General features: G+C 46.1%; 1 long non-coding RNA gene across 1 annotated transcript; it reads right to left on the reverse strand.

Moving 5' to 3' along the window:
- Positions 1–8,914: 8,914 nt before the first annotated feature.
- On the reverse strand, positions 8,915–21,476 carry LOC145431346 (uncharacterized). Its single transcript, XR_013911644.1, has 4 exons — positions 21,049–21,476; positions 20,823–20,918; positions 9,012–13,281; positions 8,915–8,929 (listed from the first exon to the last, which is right to left on the reverse strand). It is a non-coding gene; the product is annotated as an uncharacterized LOC145431346 (long non-coding RNA).
- Positions 21,477–21,743: the final 267 nt, after the last annotated feature.

Below are 21,743 nucleotides of genomic sequence, written 5' to 3' on the forward strand. Positions count from 1 at the left end.
AGAGTGGAAAGGAGGACTCAAATGCAGCACTTACTCAGATGTGAAGGCGATTTATTGACAATATCAAACATAAAGTGGAGATGGCAAAACAGAACTAAGGATGAACTAAACTGGGTGAAACTACACAAAGGAGTGGCAAACCTGAACATGAAGGGAGAACAGCAGGGAGAGCACGCAGGGGATTTCACAGGGTATGAACACAGACGACGCGACGAGGAACAGAGGCAAACACACACTATAAGTACACAGAGAGACACTGGGAAATCACACACAGCTGGACCTGATTAACCTGACGAGACAGGGGAACACTAACACCAGGGACCAATAGAGGGAGCACAAACTCAGAACCCAGTACCTAAAATCCCAAAACACAAACCATCCCAAAACAGCCCATGAATAATAAAGAGAATAATAACAATAAAGAACATAAACACAAAGTCACTGAGTCATGGCCGCAGGACCATGACAGTACCCCCCCCCTCAAGGGCTGGCCCCTGACAGCCACAGAAACACACCACCAGACCCGGGCGGGTGGCAGGGGGCCCAGGACGGAGGGACCGGGCCATGACCAAAACGAAGGCCCCAGAGTCCCAAACAAACGTTCACAAAACTCACAGGGGAGTCCGAAGCACAGTTCAGGCGGCCGGCCACGAAGAAGGCCGTGACGGCGCGCAAAAAGTTCAGGGGGCCGACCGTGCGGAAGGCAACGGCGGCTGCTCAGGCGATGGCGGTCCAGGGGCCGGCCATGCGGAAGGCAACGGCGGCCACTCAGGCGATGGCGGTCCGGGGGCCGGCCGTGCGGAAGGCAACGGCGGCCGCTCAGGCGATGGCGGTCCGGGGGCCGGCCGTGCGGAAGGCAACGGCGGCCAGTCAGGCGAAGGCACCCGGCCAGTAGCCTAGCCAGCGGTCTAGAAAACGGCCGTTTAGCTCCAGACCCAAACGAGGCTGGGCCAGGCGAGGCTGAAGGCACGGAAGCCGGGGCCGCAGCAGGCGAAGATGCTGAAGACGCTGCTGCAGGCGATGGTGCGGATGCTGAAGACGCTGCTGCAGACGAAGATGCAGACACGAAGGCTGGACCAGACGAAGATGCAGACACGAAGGCTGGACCAGACGAGGATGAAGCTGGGCCGGGCGAGGACGAAGCTGTAGCCGAAGCCAGGCCGGGCGAGGCTGAAGCAGAAGCTGAAGCTGGACCAGGCGAGGATGAAGTTGGACCAGGCGTGGATGAAGCCGGGCCAGGCGAGGATGAAGCCGGGCCAGGCGAGGATGAAGCCGGGCCAGGCGAGGATGAAGCTGAAGCTGGACCAGGCGAGGCTGAAGCTGAAGCTGGACCAGGCGAGGATGAAGCTGGACCAGGCGAGGCTGAAGCTGAAGCTGGGCCAGGCGAGGCTGAAGCTGAAGCTGGGCCAGGCGAGGATGAAGCTGACGCTGAAACTGGACCAGGCGAAGCTGACGCTGGAGCTGAAGCTGGGCCAGGCGAAGATGAAGCTGGACCAGGCGAGGCTGAAGCCGGGCCAGGTGAGGATGCGTCCTCAGCCTGAGGTGTGGCCGTAGCAGGCGGTAGCACTGCCGGTGGTGGTACTGCAGGAGGCGGCACTGCAGCCACAGGTGGAGAAGCAGCCACAGGTGGAGAAGCAGCCACAGGTGGAGAAGCAGCCACAGGAGGCCGGACGGGTTCCTTGGGCCCCCCAGCTAACGAATCAGAAGGCTGGACGGGCTCCTCAGGCCCCCCAGCAGGCGAAGCAGGAGGCTGGACGGGCTCCTTGGGCCCCCCAGCGAAAACAGCCGCAGAACCAGCGGGCACCGGGGCCCCCGGCACACACAAAACAAAACCAGTAGGCACGTGGGCCTCCGGCACACATGAAACAAAACCAGTAGGCACGTGGGCCTCTGGCACACATGAAACAAAACCAGTAGGCACATGGGCCTCCGGCACACATACGGAGGGCTGCAGCTGCGCAGAGCACTGACTCTGCTCAGGCAGTGACAGCCCGGTGCAGTTCACAGCTGGCATCTTGGCCTCCAGGGGTCCAGAGTAAGCTGAGGGCAGTAACCCAGCCTCTGGGGAAGCCCTGGAGTGAGCAACAGTCTCTAATGTTGCCAGCTTTTGAGGTACAGGTCCGTCGTAAAACAGTTCATCTCCTTGCTTAGAAACAGCGGTGGAAAAACAGTGTGAATATCGTGACTCAGCCATTAACTGAACTATGGGTTGTAGCGATGCTAGCGGTGGTGGTGGCTGAGTGGCTAACTGGAGCGGCGGCAGAACAGGTAATTGTGCCCTTAGGGAGGCTAACGGTTGAGCTACAGACCGGGAAGCTTGTGGCTGGACACAGAACTGAGCCGGAGAATGGCGAAAAAGTCCTGGCTCAGAAGGAGCGGCAGAGACACAGTCTGTCAGTTTTGCAGAGGGTTTGTACACGCCCACTTGGGAAGGATCCGTTACCACGAAGGTAGGTAAGCGACCCGTACAGTCTCCCATCCCGCTCTGAATAGCCCCAGAAAACAAAGTCCCGGAATCTGGGGAAGCCAATGCATCCCGCTCACTCACCGCCTCGGGCTGCTCGAAAGTAAATGCAGACGGGGGGTGAAGTCCAAGGTCCAAAAGGAGAAACTCCTGCTCCCACGAACAGAGCGAGTCCAGAAGCCATGGGAGACCGGTCACCAGACGCTGTAGCCGCCTCTCTATAGCGCGCTGGGACGTGCCACCTGGGCTTTCCAGCCACAGGTCGATCAGCTCCTGTGTGGCATCGATGAGCGTCTCCCATAGCTCCCTGGACGGATTAAGCGCTGCTGGGTCCATCTTGTGGTCGCGTCGTACTGTCACGGTCCGGGGCAGCGGCCGTGTGGAGAGTGGAAAGGAGGACTCAAATGCAGCACTTACTCAGATGTGAAGGCGATTTATTGACAATATCAAACATAAAGTGGAGATGGCAAAACAGAACTAAGGATGAACTAAACTGGGTGAAACTACACAAAGGAGTGGCAAACCTGAACATGAAGGGAGAACAGCAGGGAGAGCACGCAGGGGATTTCACAGGGTATGAACACAGACGACGTGACGAGGAACAGAGGCAAACACACACTATAAGTACACAGAGAGACACTGGGAAATCACACACAGCTGGACCTGATTAACCTGACGAGACAGGGGAACACTAACACCAGGGACCAATAGAGGGAGCACAAACTCAGAACCCAGTACCTAAAATCCCAAAACACAAACCATCCCAAAACAGCCCATGAATAATAAAGAGAATAATAACAATAAAGAACATAAACACAAAGTCACTGAGTCATGGCCGCAGGACCATGACACATAATTTTCTTGTTTTTTAAATGTATCTGTCTTAGATTGTTAAAATACTTTCACAAATGCATCATGATTTCACAAATATTTGTTCGTTATTTGAAAGATTGAACTGTTAAATTCAAATGTAATGCTATGGAAAAATATATAAAATGATTCTCATAAACTTTTTTTACATCAAATAATTATTATTATTATTGCTATTTAGGGCGATCGTGGCTCAAGAGTTGGCAGTTCGCCTTGTAATCAGAAGGTTGCCGGTTCGAGCCCCAGCTCGGACACTCTCGGTCGTTGTGTCCTTGGGCAAGACACTTCACCTACTGGTGATGGCCAGAGGGGAATTATAAAGAGGAATTGTAAAGCGCATTGAGAGAGGCACTCATAAAGTGCTATATGAATGCAATCCATTATTATTTAAACCAACTGTATATTTCTGTACATTTAAGTATTATTATACATATTGCCGCATTCATTGACCTTGTTTATAGGTAATTTCATTGTTTAATCACATTAAATTGTTCCTAATTTAATGTTTAAAAGCACTTGAAAAAGGCAAAATCCCATGTAAAATTAGGGCAACAAATTGTATTTTCATTACTGGAAATAACCATATTTTTATGAGTAAGTTATTTTCTGTTATTTTACGGTATTATTTTGGTGCCCCAGCTGCCGGAATATTACTGTTTTTTTAAGATGTTTTTTCTAACAGTGTAGATAATGGCTCACCATGGTACTCTGGGCTCCCAACGCCTAAGAAAAAGCTCTGTAACCCTTTCCAGACTGATAGACATTAATGACTTTGTTGTTCATTTTGTCAGATAGTTTTTTATGTTTTTTATGGTTTTCTTGGTTCTTTGTCTGGCAGTAACTATGTTTTTCCAGTGTTGTAGTGTTAAATTTATTTGAACACTAAATGTAACCAAGAACAGACTCAGACAATATATACACACAGAAGTTAACGGGAACAGACCACAGGTGGGAACACAGATGACACTAATCTGACTGATGAGGCAGATGAAGAAAAACTGAACATCATACACACAAGATGGAAGACTAACAAATAAGACGGGAAGTACAAACACTGAGAACACAACTAAGATGTGTGAACTTGACAGAGCAACAGGAGAATAAACACACAAAGACACGACTGACTCAGGAAACTAACATAAACAAACAAGAAACTGTGAACCACAAACAGAGATAATGAAACTCAAAGCCATTAGGAAAAAAGAACAAACAGAAGACTATCGAGCTAAACCCAAAACACATCTTTACCTAGAATGAACCAAAAAACCCTGTAACAGAGACACCAAAAAACAACGAGAAAAATCCCCAAACATTCCTCAAACTCAAAACCTAGGGACCACGAAACATCCAGTCATCAATCTTTAAAATTTGGAGATGAAAATTGGTATATTTCAAATTCTATATATTGGTACCGTAATTGTCGGACTATAAGCCGCTACTTTTTGCACAAGCTTTGAACCCTGCGGCTTTTAGTCAGGTGTGGCTTTTCTATGGATTGTCCATGATTTTTGTCATATCGTAAGACGATTTGTTTTGTTTGTTCCGCTGTTGTACGGCACTACGTTGCCTGGCGGAAGGATCGGGGTTCAAGAGTGGTATGTTGGTCACATGTCCATCCGCCAGGCAACATAGTGCCATACAAGTAGCGCGAAAAACAAACTTCAAAGTAGCGCTACGCGTTCAGCAGGAGTCGTGGATGACCAGCGGCGATAAACTTGCGAAAAGCAAGTTATGCTCAACTCCACCGGTGGATTCTGACAGCGTGGAAAAGTGTGAAAACATCCACGATCACCAACGGATTTCGAAGGGCTGGACTGCTGCATGATGGAGAGGAGGACACCGCCACGGCCCTTCTGAGGGTGTTCGACTCTGACACTGACAACGAGGATTTCTTTGGTTTTGAAAGTGACAACGAAGGAAAGAAGCTGAGAGTGGATGACGAAGCCATCCTGAGCCTGTTCGTTTCCGACACTGGAGAAGAGGACTTTGGTGGTTTTAGTGGGCAGGAAGATGGTGGTGAATGGCTGACTTTTCTTCTTGTTAAAGCCGTGTCTCTTCACCTGAGCCTAAAAGGTAGTCGGAATCTATTTTTCTGGTGTGCTGTAGGTTACTGTATGTACTACATTTGTTACTCATTTATGAAGCACAGTACATGTGCAAATATGTACCCATAACTTGTTTTTCAAAATATTAATAAAAGGGGTGTTTCTCCAAACAGCCATCTCTTTCCTGACAATTCGCTTTGTGCATATTCTCTTACATATGATAAGTCAACATTGAAACACCTGCGGCTTTTAGTCAGGTGCGGCTAATGTATGTACAAAACAGGATTTTCCCCTGATTTTAGCTTCTGCGGCTAATATTCAGGTGCGCTTTGTAGTCCGGGAAGTACGGTATATATTATATAAAAAAGGTAAAAATTTCAGCAAAAGTTGTAGAGACCAATTTTGACATTGAAAGTGATGTGTTCCAGCAGACGTTCCCCTGCTTTTGAGCAAAGCTTCCATAACAAAGAGTTCCCCTGGATGTAGAAAATGACACAGCAGTGATGTTCAACAAACCTGTAAAGCTTGACTGTACAAGCTCCAACCATCACTGTGTAAACACTATAACAATATAAGAGCATTCAGTTAGATGAACAGGCATTGGTAAATACTAAAGAAGGCACTTAGAAAAGCAAAGCAAAATGGGCATGAAGAAATATGCAATGAGCATGAAATACTGACAGTCTCTGAGGAAATGAACTCAGTCATGAAACAAAATTTTTTACTGAAGCTGCATAAATAATTTGGCCAAGCTCCTGCTGAAAGGTTACAAAGACTTTTAAAGAGCTCAGGGCACAAAGATACAGAATGCCTTTCAAGCCTACAGAAAATTGTGGGTGAATGTGAAATATGTCACATTATACACAGTACAAAGGCAACAGCAGGCTTAGAACTAAGTCTAAGCCTACTGTTGGCCTGCCACTGGTATACTGTGAGATATAGCTGTATGTAGCCAGTTCAAATGCACGAACTTGAGCTGAGAGTGTAATATCGCCACATTATTGATTACTTCACTTGGTTTAGTGCAGGGAGCCTTCTATACACAAAGACATTTTCTGGAATATTTGAACGCTAGTCAATAACTAAATAAGTGTACGTGGCCCGCCTAGAAGTTCAGTGGCAAAGGGAGAATTTAACAATGAGTATGAGAGAGACATGGCAGGGAACTTCACCAAAGAGATAAAGACAATGGCTGCATACAGTCCACTGAGGAATGGACTGCTAAGCAACAAACCAAAACACTTAGTGAAATTATGATGAAGGTGAAAGCAAGTAACTGTTGCAAAAGAACATTGCAATGGATTGGGCTCTCATGGCAAAGAACAGAATGCAAAATGTTCATGGCTGCAGTTCTCATCAATTGGTTTTGGACAAAATCCAATCTGCCTTCTGTGCTAACTGAAAAAACCATCTGCCTTACAGGACAGAACAAGGAGAGAGTGAGAAGCAAGACACATCTCTGCTTTACAGCATCAAGAAAGGCTTTTACAGAAGCACAGCACTGTGGACACAAGCCTTTCACAGAGATGTGAAACTCAAGAGTAATAATAATAATAATAATACATGTTATTTTATTTCCTTCCTAAACCCAAGGTCACCATACAAAGCATAAAAGGTGAAACGGTAAAACGATGAAAGAACAGCATTAGGCAACATTCAGAGTCAATGATTGGTTTTGAGTTTTGACTTGAATAAGGGAGGAGAGCCAGTATTCCTGATATCAGGAGGATGTGAATTTCAAAGTCGGGGAGCAGAGCGGCCAAAAGCTCGGCTCTCCCATAGTGGTAAAACAGGCAGAGAGTAGAGTAGAGACAAGCTGTATTACATGTAAGGACTGCCATGAGTGGAAAGGCCAAGACAATGGCGTTCATGAGAAGTATCTAAGGCTGAGAAAAGTAACCACAGACAATGTAGAACCGGTCCTAAATGGTGATAGGGAAAAAGACACTGAGCAAAGACATCTGGGTGAAAGCACAGAGAGGGGAGAAAACATTACAGCTGACGTACAGCAAGGGTTGAGGCAAACAGAGCCCACAGGAATGACCACAAAGTGGGAGAATAAATTCAATTCACTTCCATTCAGTCCAATTCACATAGTGCCAAATCACAACAACAGTCAACTCAGTGTGTTTTATATTGTAAGATAAAGACCCTACAATAATAAAGAGAAAACCTTAACAGTGAGCAAGCACTTGGCGACAGTGGGAAGGAAAAACTCATCTCTAACAAGAAGAATCTCCGGCAGAACCAGGCTCAGGTTCTGGGGCCATCTACTGCTCGCACCCTTCTCACTCACTGTGTTAATAGACCTCTCTGCATTGAATCATACCTGTTATTAACCTCTGTCTCTCTTCCACAGCATGTCTTTTATCCTGTCTTCCTTCTCTCACCCTGACCGGTCGCAGCAGATGGCCCCGCCCCTCCCTGAGCCTGGTTCGGCCAGAGGTTTCTTCCTGTTAAAAGGGAGTTTTTCCTTCCCACTGTCGCCAAAGTGCTTGCTCGTAGGGGGGGTCATATGACTGTTGGGTTTTTCTCTGTATCTATCCGATTATTAAGTGATGACGTGACAAATCCTACTTCCGGGCCTAAAGTAGTCTGCGTTTAATATGGCTTTTGTGTTGTTAACATGTTTAATGTTATGTATTTTCTTCTATTTGATCTCAAAAAGCTCCTAAAACAGTCAGTGATCCCTGTTGACCTCCCTCGGCTTTTATTACCGCTAATCATTTATTTAAGCTCAGTTTTTAAAACCTTACAATGTAACTACAGCCCAGCCCATGCAGCAGTATATGAATGACTAACCTCGTATTGTGGATGGATTATCTCAGTTGTTCTCCTGGCTGAAGTTTGGTCCTTTTACAGCATCCTGCCATGCGATTACATTTGTTCCTGACCACTGAGAACCCTCACGTTAACTTTTATCGAGTGGAAAAAAGTTAGCTTGTTTATATTATGCTAACATAGCTGTGTCGCTAGCGGTCACGTAGCACATCATTATATACCAGCTAGCCAAACTTCAGTAACCCTACAAACGTCACTGCTGTTTAGTTTTCTGTCTTCATTTATGTTGGAAGTGATAAGAAAGCTGTACATTTAAATTTGTTTCCAAACCGCCGCAGTCAGGACATGCTATATTGTATTTAGATGGAAGCTAGCGAGCTAACTTCCTGCTAACTTCTAACTCCGTTAAATGTCATAAATTCCGTTTTCATGGATGCCTGGATGTTAAACTCAGTTGTTACACCTGGTAGAGCAGAACGCTGATAATTTTATTAAAGATGAAAGACTTAAGACAGTGTTTTAACTGTCACGGGTAATGGGGGAAATACAGACTCAGTCGCGGAGCTCTGGATGAGATGCAAACAGTGCGTTTATTTACAGTGCTCAAAACAGTCACAAAGCGAAGTACAAAAATCCAACGGTGATCATCTCCAAATTCCCAGTGGTGTGCAGGTGAGTCTCCCAAGTGATTATCTGAGTGTGTTTCTCCTCCGAGGGCTTAATCCAGCGGACTCCTTCTCTCCAACCTTCTGCTCCGTATCACTTCCTCCTATAAACAAGTGACGACAGCTACAGGTGAGAAGGGTAGCCGGCTAAGGCTATGTTAAAAGTAAGAAAACACTCTTTACTACCGAGCCTCCAGTACAATCCAGCGTCGACTGCCATCCAGACACATAGTTAAGTACCTCAGTCCACAACGAGGATGATCAGTGACAGCTGGATGGCAAATTAGGTGCAGGTGTGTCAGCCACTGGGTGGAGGAGGAGAGAGAGAGAAGCACACACATACACACACAGACAGGTCGCTCCGGGAAGGACCGTCCGACCATGACATTAACTCTCAGTAATGCCACAGTGATCATTTGATATATGGACCTGCAGCAGAGTTTAGGCCCAGACACGGCTAGTGACGTCAGACTGAACGATCGGATTATTGTACGATCTACTGTGCAATATAAAGCACCTTGAGGCGACTGTTGTTGTGATTTGGCGCTATATAAATAAAATTGAACTGCATTGAATTGAAAGTGCATTTTCTAGACGTATTATTTTAATTAATTCTCAACAACAATCACCTTCATGTTGTAAGTTAAAGACGCAGCCATATTATAAAGAAACCCTAACAATCACTGTCTATGAGAAAAGTGGAAAGGAAAAACTCCCTTTTAACATTACGAATCTCCGGCTCCGGGAGAGGCGGCCATTTGTCGACACTGGTTAGGGATGAAAGGAAAGAGTAGAGAGCTGACAGAAATGGGACAAAAGGTAAACTATGGGAAAATACTAATGATTAAATATACAAGTAGTGTATAAACATACATAGTGAAAGGAGGCAAGTGAAGAAGAAATCCTCAGCGCATCCTGGGAATGCCTCCTCAATCCAAACTGGGAGCTGGTTCCACAGCAGAGGGGCCTGATAGCTGAAGGCTCTGCCTTCTGCTTTGGCCGGACAAGTGAAGCTTTTCTGTCCCCTTTCTGTCAGTGTCTGAATTACTTTGTGTAATGAAGGATATAAAAAAAACAACAACAGCAATAGAATAATATTAAACACAAAGTGAACCCGTCTTCCTTCATTAAATAGGTTCTTTTAGATGTTAAGGAGGAATTGACTTAACCAGGCTGGCGGAGAATGAAGACAACCGGACACCTGCAGCAGATGGGGGAATCAGTGAACTTTTATTGAGACAGAGACAACCTCTCAAAAACAGCTCACATCAAGAGATTCCTAATATTTTCTGTGAGGATGGGTATATATTCTCTAAAACCTAAGGAGGGGGTTGTGAGGAAAGTGCTGCATTAGCAGAAAAACAACTCCATAAAAGGAAAGCGGCCTTGAGTGTTCTAGTCTCTTCGCTTGCAGATATCTTTCGCCTGCAGGATGAGGCGATCGCTTCTTATCGCTCTCAAGGCCAAAGTCGTGAGCACACAGTTGCACAGTAACTTTAAAGCTGTGAGCACATTTTTATTACACAGTTGCACAGTAACTTTAAAGCTGAACAATATTTAAAGCTGAATAATGTTTGATCAGATTATATTTTCTTCAAATCCCCCTTTTGACCCATCTTAAATGGGTCAACACACAAAAATAAGTAACATTCAAAGGAACACAGAGACGTGTCGAAGCCTGGCTCGAAAAACTCCTCGGGTCTTATCATTTGTATTTATCTGTCATTGCAGATGAGGAGAAAAGAGTCCAGGCACCACCCTGCCCAGGGGTCGGCTGCAAGCAGTCTCGGTTCCCGATGAAAGCAGTAACAGCTGTCCTGCACACACGGATACAACGAGTTAGTGCAACCAGGGTAGTGACACAAAATCAACAGTTCCTGTAACTCAGCAACCAAAAAGCATAAGTAATGATAAAAATGTGGAGAGTACAGAGTATACTATAATAATGAGAGATATAAACGTGAAAATGTGAAAGAATAAATCAACTGTAAAATAAACTCAGAACGGTAACTGCTAAGGACATTCAAAAGTGAATATGGTAAAATGTGAGGAATGGGTGTGGAATAAAACAATTCATATCCATTTGTGGGAGTACATATTCGCCCAGGCTTAAGTCCGGAGACCCTGAGAACATCGCTTAACCCTCACAACCCGACCAGACACAGTTCAACCAGATATATCCTTCAATAGGAATTGGGTGAGGGAAACAATTAATAACAAACCTAATACAAAACACCACAGAGAAACAACCATTCTAGAAGCATTTAAACAAGAGAAAGACGATAATGTTCGTCACCCTCACGATCAGAGTTTTCATCATCCGTTGGCGAGGAGGTGGGAAGTTGACTAGCCAATAAAGGCATCTGCCGGGCGAGATCCTTATCCTCAGGAGTGAAAGCTGTAACAATCAGTCTCTGGAAGAGGGATCGAATGCATGGAATACAACAGCAACCGCAGGTGACTAGGATAGCAACAAAAACTGAGATGGAAACTAGGATGGAAGCTACAAGGGCCTTATATTTGCCAAACATGTTAAGCCAAGAGTCCCACATGGCAGTATCAACGCCCGAGTGTTCCTTCATTTTAACAGTAAGAGCTGTGAGACCAGTAATAGCTGTAGTGAGGGAACCATCAGGAGCTGTGTTATTGGGGATATAGGTACAGCACTCCTGACCAAAAAGGCTGCAGACTCCGCCTTTTTCTGCGAGGAGAAAATCCGTTGCGACCCTGTTTTGGAAAGCCATTAGGGAAGTGGCAGATAACTGTGCATGCACAGCTTCAAAACCATCTCGAGTGTAATTAGCCAACAGTTGCACATTAAAGTGAATGTAGTTAATTCTGTCTACATTCGCATTTATTTCAACCATCCAAAGTATCGAGGCCCATCCTGCTTTAACCTGGTCTCGCAGTTTATATTCATCGGGGACCCCACGGGGTATACCTACAGCATCAATATAGGTTGGATTATGAGCTGAACCTGGGATTAGAGAACGTTTAGAGCGGCGTTCAGAGGAGGATGGGAGGCTAACTTCGTGTACTTCTATAGAGAGATCCACTGGAGTGACTAAAACAGGTAAAATAAGAGTTATGAGAGCGCAAAGACCTGACGCATCCCGAGGGAAACCATCATATAACTTGTTATTGCCACACCACCACCACAAATCAGCCCTAGCCGTAGGTCGGAAGTTTGGTTTCATAACAGTCATCTCAGTGCACCAAGAAGAGTTCAAGCTACCTAGTTTTACTGCATTGCCAGTCAGGTTAATACAAGTGAAATTGTTCACAGCTACATCTGAAGAAAAGAAAGGTGGTTTATTAGAGACTGAGCGTTGAGTTTTAGGAAAGTGATTTTCCAGATATGAGCAATGACCTCGTTTTGTATTGTTCATAAGATGCAGGAGGCATGCACTATTGACTGGCGCCGGTACAACTCGTAAAGTGGGGCGGGCTCCCATACATACTATGCAGTCGGAAGCCGTCGTGTCAGCAGCTTGTTCAGCTAGTAGTAACCAGTTGTTTGTTGCTCCAGAAATACCGGTTAGAATTTGGAAGAGGTCATCTTTAGACATTTTATTTGTGTCTACAATGCGTATTCGGCCATTTCTCCCCCCGTTTGTATATGTCACCGGAGGGCCATTAAAGGTGGGATTATCATCTTTAACTACAGAGCTTGGAACTGCAGCAACGCTAGGGCATATTTCCATTTGCCAATACAGGGCGGTGCGATCAGTCCAAGGGGCAATTATAAATTGTTGACAGGAGGTCAAGGCCAGATCCTTTAGGGTAAAAATTAAGCCTGAAAGATCCGGTTTTTTTGCTATTCTGAGCATATTTTGGTTTCTCCAGTGCAAAGCCTGACCCCTAGAGTACTTTGACCAATCCAGGTCCGTTTCTGACACTAAACTGGACCACTTCCACTGATGCCAACCTCCCAGGGTTATATACCACACTGAGGAGGAGAGATGTACTGCCAGGTTAAAAAGATCCCCCCCTTGGTCTTTGGTGACGGGAGTGACTGGGAAGCTAGCGAAATCTATTTCAACTACCCAACTTTTATTGTTGGGGACACAAAGAGTAATCATTCTAGTCGTGCTTGGGGTACAGGAGGTAACCGTGTCTCGTTTCTTTCTAACTGGATCGGGCGTGGGCAAAACTGGAGAGGAAGTGGTGGGCAAGACCCTAGGGGCTACATTTGTCAGATTGGGACTTTCAGAAAGGGGCGAAGCTTTTGAACTTGAAGGTGTCAGAAGTGTCGGGGGCCCTTCACAGATCAGGATTATGCCAATGGGAATGAGACCCAGGGCCAGGAAGGAAACAAAGACGCAACATCTTTGCCTGCCTGTCATTTCAGGGGGAAAGGGCCAAGACATGTTTACTTAGCTTGGATGTCGTCCAATAGAGGATGATGGGGCAGAGAAAGGTGGTCCAGTTTCCCCCACCTCGCCAAGGGCGTGTTCTAGGAGTTAAAGAGCAACAAAAAGTATCAGTGACACAACTTTAAATGAGCTTTCAGCGGTTAAAAGTATTGCAATGTAAAATGTAAATCTTAAAAACTCAAGCCAATATAAAAGCAAAGTCATAAAAGATGTTAAAAATAAAAAAATAAAAATGTTTAGTTCAGTGTGAAGAACACCCCCTTTTGTAACCAGCCGGCTTGTAGGTTGAGCTTTGGCTCCCTCAAGTGGTTGGTGATGCTGTTGCAGCTCCTTCTGACAGGTCCTTCTGCACCTCTCTCAAGGTTCTTCCTGGTTCGGTGGCAGCAGCGCACTGTGTGTAATGAAACCAGGTGTCACCTTTACCTTCGAGCCTGACAGCGTGGGAGGTCCGCTCTGTTATGCGGTAAGGGCCTGTCCAGCGAGGCTCAGCCCACTTTCTCTTTGTGACTTTCAGGAGGACGTAGTCCATTCCAGGTGTAGCCGCCTCTTTTAGCTCTTGCTGGTTTCTTTCAGCGACCTGTGAGGAATACTGGGCAACAAAACTGCGGAGCATGTTATAATATGTCCTCGGATCGAGGTCTGAATCAGCTTCATCCGACATTAACAGGCGAGAGGAGGGGCCAGGAAAAGGCCTGCCATGCTCCAACTCAAATGGAGTGTAACCAGAGGTTTGATTTACTGAGCATCTTATGGACATTAATGCAAGAGGCAATGCTTTAACCCAATCTAATTTGGTCTGTGCACAGATTTTAGCCAATTTAGTTTTTAGAGTTTGATTCATCCTTTCCACTTTCCCCTGGGACTGGGGGTGGTAAACTGAGCCAAACTTATGTTTCAAACCTAATGCGGCTTCAACCCTCTGCAGATCGTGGTTCCTGAAATGTGAACCATTGTCCGACCTTATGACCTCGGGAAACCCATGCTGTGGTATATAATGATTAATCAGACACTTCACCACAGTTCTACTGTTTTCACTTGCTGTCGGCCAGGCTTCTGGCCAACCTGAAAATGCATCCACAGCCACCAGCAGGTACCTGTAACTACCTACTCTGTCCACCATGTCTGTGTAATCAATGATTATTTCTTTCCCTGGGCAAAGTGGGATGGGGAAGTACCCTGCTATTGGCTTGAAGGCGGGCTTGATTCCAAATTGGTTGCACTCCTTACAGGTTTTAACCATGTATTTTGTCATGTCTTTTAAATAAGGGTGCCACCAGACGGCTAAATTTCTCATCATTTGTGCAGGTCCCACATGCCCCACTCCATGTGCCTCTTCCATTGCTGTCTGTCTGACCCCTGGCGGTAGAATGGGCCTTCCATCTGGGCCACGCCAGACGTCTGTGTTTGTGGCCCCTCTTGTTACCCATAATGATTTTTCCTGGGGGCTGGCTTTGTCCTGTAACTCTCTGATTGTGGCTAGGCCTAGTTGTATGGGTGGTCTTTCTGGAGGGGGTGTGGCTTCTGGGTCCATTACCATAATCAGGGAGGGTAAGTAACCAGCTGTCTGCTTAGCTACTAAGTCGGCCTGTTTGTTACCTAATGCCACTAAATCCAATCCGGCACTGTGTCCTTTGCATTTTACCACTGCCACCTTAACAGGTAACAACAGTGCTTCCGCTAATTCCCTCATTTCCATCTCATGTTTAATAGGCTTTCCGCTGGCTGTCAAAAAACCAGCTCTTAGCCACTGCTTGAGCTCCACATGCACTGCTCCCACAGCATAAGCTGAATCACTGTATATATTCACTTTCTGTCCCTTTCCCATCCTTAAGGCTTCAATCACCGCTCTCAGTTCAGCTCTCTGTGCAGACTGTTGTCCTGTCAACTGCTCTGCCTTCACTGTTTTCCATCTCATGTCTGTCTGTTCCACTATTGCCCATGCAGCCTTCAACATTCCACTTTCAGTTCTGAAACAACATCCATCTGTGAACCAATCTTTTTCTGCATCCATTAGAGGTTCTGCCTGCAAATCTGGCCTGATTTTCTCCTGTACCTGCACAACCTCTTCACACATATGTGGTTCTCCTGATCCCATGTGATCAGCCATGTTTATGCCTTCATGTGAGTAGGTGATGTGTGGTGCTTCCAAAATGGTACTGAGGCGTCTCTGCCTGAGTGACGTGAGTGTGAAGGCCTGTGAAGAGACGTAGGCCACCACACTGTGTGATGTCAAAATTTTTAGTGGGTGGTTCATCACTATGTGTGCTGTTTTCTGAATGATTTTTGCAAGTCCAGAAACGTGTTGTGTGCACGGTGGGTGGCGTTTTTCAGTGTTGTCAAGCATTACACTTACATATGTCAACACTTTTCTCTCTCCCCCTTTTTTCTGGAACAGGATACCATTAATATGGGTTCCAGTTCCAGAAACATCAAGATGAAAAGGCAAAGCATAATCTGGCACAGCAAGGTCAGAGGCGACAGAAAGCTGTTGTTTTAACTTTATAAACGCCTGTTCTGTTTCTGTAGTCCATGAGAGGGGAGCAGAGAGGTTTCTCATGCCTTGTTCATTTACCAAAGCGCGCAAAGGGGAAGTAAGGCCAACATAGTCTGGGACATAGGTCCTGCTGTAACCAGTCAGGCCCAAAAATGACAACATGTCTTTTACAGTTAGAGGTTTTGGATGGTGCAAAATGGAGTTCCTGTGTTCTGGGGACAAGGAAATACCGGACTGTGAGACCATGCGGCCTAGAAAAGAAACCTGTTTTCTTGCAATCTGTAGTTTGGTTTTGCTCACTTTAAAACCTGTGTTGGCCAGGTGTTGAAGTACCACTCTGGTGGCCTCCAAACAGATGTCAGCCGTGGGAGCAGACAGCAAAAGGTCATCCACATATTGTATTAACATACAGTCAGATGGTAGTGGGCAGGTTTGTAAAAGTTCTTTCAAACACTGATTAAACAGTCCTGGGGAGAGGGCAAATCCCTGTGGTAAGCGAGTGTAACGCCATTGTCGGCCTCTAAATGTAAATGAGAAAATGTCACGCAGTGACTCACGAAGTGGGAGGCAGAAAAAGGCATTAGCCAAGTCAATGCAGGTGAACCAGGCATGAGATGGTGGGAGGTTGGTCAAGGCAACATAAGGATTAGGCACAGGCAAAGTAGGAGTGCCAAGTAAGGCATTAATCCTTCTCAAATCATGTGCCATTCTGAACTTCCCCGTGCCTTTTTTCTCAACGGGTAGGATGGGCGTGTTCCACTTAGAGCAGGAGGGCTCCAGGACACCGGCAGTGACCAAACCAGAAATTGTTTCTGCAATCCCAGCCTCAGCCTCCGGTTTGTGTGGGTACTGAGGCTGCCACAAAGGGGTAGCAGATGACAGTTGAAAAGAGACTGGCTCCACATCAACTAAACCTACATCTGTGGGTCCAAGGGACCACAAACAATCTGGAAGAGAGTCGAGTAAAGGCGCAGCATCACAGTGGTCTGTGTGTTCTCTGCCATGTGACCCGCTGACCACTCTATGTTGCAGTGTTGAGGAATTAAAGCAATCATTTAAAATTTGGTATGTGTTGGTAGATGGAGAAAACAAAACCTGTGGGAGTTTTGTAGGTGTCCAGTCAGTGGCCGCAAGGGAACGTTTAACCATTCCACCCAGCTCCTTAGCCTGGTGTCCAGGATGTAAGGCCAGTGACACATGGGGAGCTGCCTCATCAGACATCATGTACCACTGTAATTGATCTGTTGTAAAAGTAACCGCTGCTGCCACTCCCTCCGGTGCCGCAAAAATGCATGACATGTTCAAAGACCAAGCCCGCCCCTCACACTGCTCTTGGAACATGTGCTGGTACCAGGTGGTGTCATGCCTGTCATAAAACAGTGTAACATGAGGTGGGTCAGGGGGAGGGACATAAGGATGCAGGAGTGAGAGCCACGGCCGCCATTGCTGAAAAGCAGTCCAAACTCCTGGTTCAGCAGGTGTTTCAACTTCCAATAATGCCCAGTAGATGTCAGCAGAGTCCGCTAAACAGGAGGAGGGTTGCAGCAGAAACTGACCACCTCCCTCTGGCCCATTAGAACAGGGAAGCACAACACCAGTAGGGAGAGTCACAGTTAGGCCTTGTGAAGAGCAGAGTATTGTGGCTCCTAATTTAATCAACAAGTCTCTTCCCAGTAAATTCACAGGCGCCTGTTTTGAACAAACATAGCTGTGTAACAAAGTCTGATCTCCAACCGTTGTGGGGAGAGGCACGGTGTAAGGCAGAGTTTTAGGTTCCCCAGATATGCCCACCACTGTAGTCACTCTGTCAGTAAGTCTTTCACGAGCAACATCCTTAATGGTGGAGTACGTAGCTCCAGTGTCCACTAAAAAACTGCTTCTTCTTTTATCTACAGTTACGGACAGCATAGGGTCCGCCGTTGTCCCTTCACTGTCCTGGGCAGTCTGTGGGGTGTCCTATAGCTGGGGACCACCCTCGTAGTACTCCCACCCCATCACAGGCATCTGTGGGGCCGGGGGCACTTCAACTAAAGCACCACGAGGTCCACCTCTGTGGCCAGGATGCTGATAGGGCCCACCACGGGCTCCCCTGCCTCTTCCAGCAGCCGGGTTCAAAGGGCACGCTTTAGCCCAGTGTCCAGGTTGTCCACACCGGAAACAAACATACATCTGGCCTCCCCTACCACCTCCCATCTGACCTCTTCCCCTGAAACCACCTCTGTTTCCTCCAAATGGGGAACCTCTCTGCCCATAAGGGGCCGGTGAGTGATAAGCACCATACTGGGGGGGCTGTGGATCAGCTGGCCACGGGTTCGGATACAAATCAGGGGCAACTGGACCAGGAGGGGGAGCCGCAGCGGCCACAAGCTGCTTTTTAGGCTTGTCACCTTTTCCACCCAGGTCGTTTTTCGCTTTCTGCAGCTGAACCTTCAACAGTTGCAACTGTAAATCTTCGACGCTCTCCGCTTTATCATCAGACTTAATCTGCACTTTGTTAAGATTAAAAATCAAATGTTTCTTCCAGATTGCAAAGTCACAGTCCTGCAAATCAGGATTATCCTCCATTTTCTGGCTTACTGACTCCGGAATGCCCCTCAGCACCGCCCTTCTAAACCACATGCTCTGTGAACAAGTCCTACTGGGGTGATGACCTGTATGGTTCACCCAGTCTTCAACAGCCTGATTTAGATAATGGGTGGGATTTTGCTTTTCCTCCCATTTAAATTTCTGTAAGGTGCCTTGATTTTTGGGTGGGAATTGTTTGCGCAGGGCCGGTCCAATAAACCTCAAGGCCTGCATTAGTGGCACCTCGTTCTCATGCGTGGTAGTACCCGCATTTTGTTCCAGATCCGCTGCCTGAGATCGGGATGTGCACCTAGTTATAATAGCTCTAAAATCTCCCAGTGCGAGGTCCTGTCCAGCTGTGTATTTATCCAAACCAGCTAACCAGGCATTCCCTCCCTCCATTATGTCAGGGAGTTTGTCCACTAGGGCCTGGACATCTCCGAATGAATAAGGTTGATACACTGGTCTACGTTGCGCTTTAGTCTGGACCAGGGGAAACATGCCTGGAGGCTGAGGCACAGGGCCCTTAGATCTAGTCTGATATCCTAAACTGTGAGGGGTAGAGGGGGGTGTATTGTTAAGGTCACTGAGTTCATCATCAGTATCCTCAGTTTTTCCCCCGCCTGGTGGGGTAGCAGTGTCAGCAAAAACGTGGGCTAAACTCATCTGTGTTTCCGGATCCTGACGGCCCACCAAAGACATGTTAACTGTGACATTTGGTGAAGTGCCAGGCTCAGTTTTTGCAGTAGCGGTCAGATCTCCTTTAACAGCGACGGGAGTGCTGGCAAATGGGTTGGACCGGGAAAGAGGGGCTGACGCAACACGATTATTCACCTGGACCACTGACCTACGTTCATTTAAGCAGCTGCGTAATGCTGCTTCTAGATCAGTTAATTGTTGTTCAGTGGGTTCCTGTCTGTTCATTCGAACCGCAAATGGTGCGCTCGCAAATGGGTCAGTTAGGCCCTCAGATCCGGTTCCAGAACAATGGGAGATGGAAGAGGGGGCTCTACTACTAGCTGAGGGTGTCGCCGACAGAGAGGAGCTTCCTGGGCAAAAATGCTTGGTATCTATGGGAGTTGGAGCTACGGGCGGTTCTTCTCCAATAGTCATTATTCCACCAGAGATATTAAGTACCGGATATATGCCTGCCGAGGGAGGAGTCTGGACTGAGGCAGAATAGGGAGGTGGCTGAGACCTATTTTTCTTCATGTGTGGTTTTGCAGTTTCCCATAAACACACCCAGTGATTAAATTTAGCTTTGCGGCCTGCGTGCTTATCTGCTTCCTTTCTGTGTCTCACCCCGCTTATCACACCTGCACCTGCTGCTGCTGAGTTGGCTTCTTCCTCTTTCTCTTTTGCCTGCATAGCCTTATTCTGCCAAATTATTCCCCAATTACCACTACTCCCCTCATTCTTTCCCTTTTCTTTCATTAACCTTTCAGCTGTTTTCCTCAATGACTCTTTCTGCTTTTTTGCTTCTTTAGGCTGGTGTGTGGAGTTGATGACTGTCTCAACACATGTTAATTGTTCTCCCAATGTGCTAAGAATAACACCGGGACCCCAACCATCATCATTAGTTTGTCGATCTAATTCTCCATCCATTTTACTGTCAATGGAGGAGTGTTCTTTTATTGATTTTAAAGGAGAATTTGGGCCAGCTGGGTTTCTGCCTCTGTTAGGCACTAATCAGCTGGGGCGCTGCTTTAAAGGTGAGTCAGCACTGAAATATCCCTTCAGGTGTTACCAAGCTTCTACCAAACCGGAGTCTGGCGGGTAACCTTGCCTAGAGCTTCCTGATAGGGGTGCTAGTTGGTTGTCACCTTGTTCACACGTCTCATTCACACTTCATACATTACCTGCAGTCACTCATTACCCTCCTTATGTATGTAATAAATGTGTAAAAAAATTCTATGTGTGGTGTATTATTTTAACCAAAAGAGGAACCTAGTTCCTTTAATTGTGTAATCTGTGAACACGGAGAACCAAACTGTCCTGCCCAGTGTTCCACAGCAAGCATTCAGCGTGTATTTATGTGTGTCCAATATCAAACAGAACATCAAAACATTTAAAACACTAAAATCATCGGGGTTTTAAGAAGAGATCCGTTTTCTCCTATTGATCAAAGGGACCTCTCCTTTTGGACTCCAACCAGTACTTCTCTTTTTTACGTTTTAGAGGATCTTTTCTAATAAAGTCCTCTGGGCCTTCCTAACCCTTCTGTAGTTTAGAGAATATTACTAAAAAATATTCTCAAGGCCTTTAACCTTTTAATTTGTTTAGAAAGGCGTTACTAATAAACCCTTTCAAGGTCCCAGACCTGCTGAGGTATTTATCCGACACCGGAGAGCGACCCGTCGGCCGCAACCGTGGTCAGACCTCAGTTCACTCTTATCTTTATTCACTTATTCACTTATTTCTTATTCACTTATCTCTTATTCACTTGTCTGATTCTCAGCAAGCCTTAAGTAAGCCAGACAATTTTGGTTATGAATTACTAGGAGTTTGGACACTAAGTATTTTTATAATGTTCAATATAGCAGAAATAAAAGGTCTGCTTACCTTGTTTTTGTGTGCACACAGCTTTTGTCCAAACTCCGTTCACTCAGACCACGGCTGATGTCCTCCCCCCCGTTCCAGTTTGGCCTGGAGCGGATCCTGTTCCGTGACGCCAATTGAAGGATATAAAAAAAACAACAACAGCAATAGAATAATATTAAACACAAAGTGAACCCGTCTTCCTTCATTAAATAGGTTCTTTTAGATGTTAAGGAGGAATTGACTTAACCAGGCTGGCGGAGAATGAAGACAACCGGACACCTGCAGCAGATGGGGGAATCAGTGAACTTTTATTGAGACAGAGACAACCTCTCAAAAACAGCTCACATCAAGAGATTCCTAATATTTTCTGTGAGGATGGGTATATATTCTCTAAAACCTAAGGAGGGGGTTGTGAGGAAAGTGCTGCATTAGCAGAAAAACAACTCCATAAAAGGAAAGCGGCCTTGAGTGTTCTAGTCTCTTCGCTTGCAGATATCTTTCGCCTGCAGGATGAGGCGATCGCTTCTTATCGCTCTCAAGGCCAAAGTCGTGAGCACACAGTTGCACAGTAACTTTAAAGCTGTGAGCACATTTTTATTACACAGTTGCACAGTAACTTTAAAGCTGAACAATATTTAAAGCTGAATAATGTTTGATCAGATTATATTTTCTTCAGTAATATGAATGGCCATAAAGGAGATTTTTATTAGTAGGAAAAGCTGTAAAACTTATGAAAATACAGTTAAAAGTTGAAAATGTCTGCTTGTGTTTGTTTGTGGTGAGCACCAGATCAGACAAGTTAAGAAGTAGAAATGGCTTCAAGCGCACATTCAGGTGTCTGAGGCTACGTTCACACTGCAGGTCTTAATGCTCAATTCCGATTTTTTGATAAAATTCAATTTTTTTGTCTGCTCGTTCACACTACAAATAAAATGCGACAGC

This window comes from Astatotilapia calliptera, chromosome 10, assembly GCF_964374335.1.
Source record: "Astatotilapia calliptera chromosome 10, fAstCal68.1, whole genome shotgun sequence".
NCBI lineage: Eukaryota > Metazoa > Chordata > Actinopteri > Cichliformes > Cichlidae > Astatotilapia > Astatotilapia calliptera.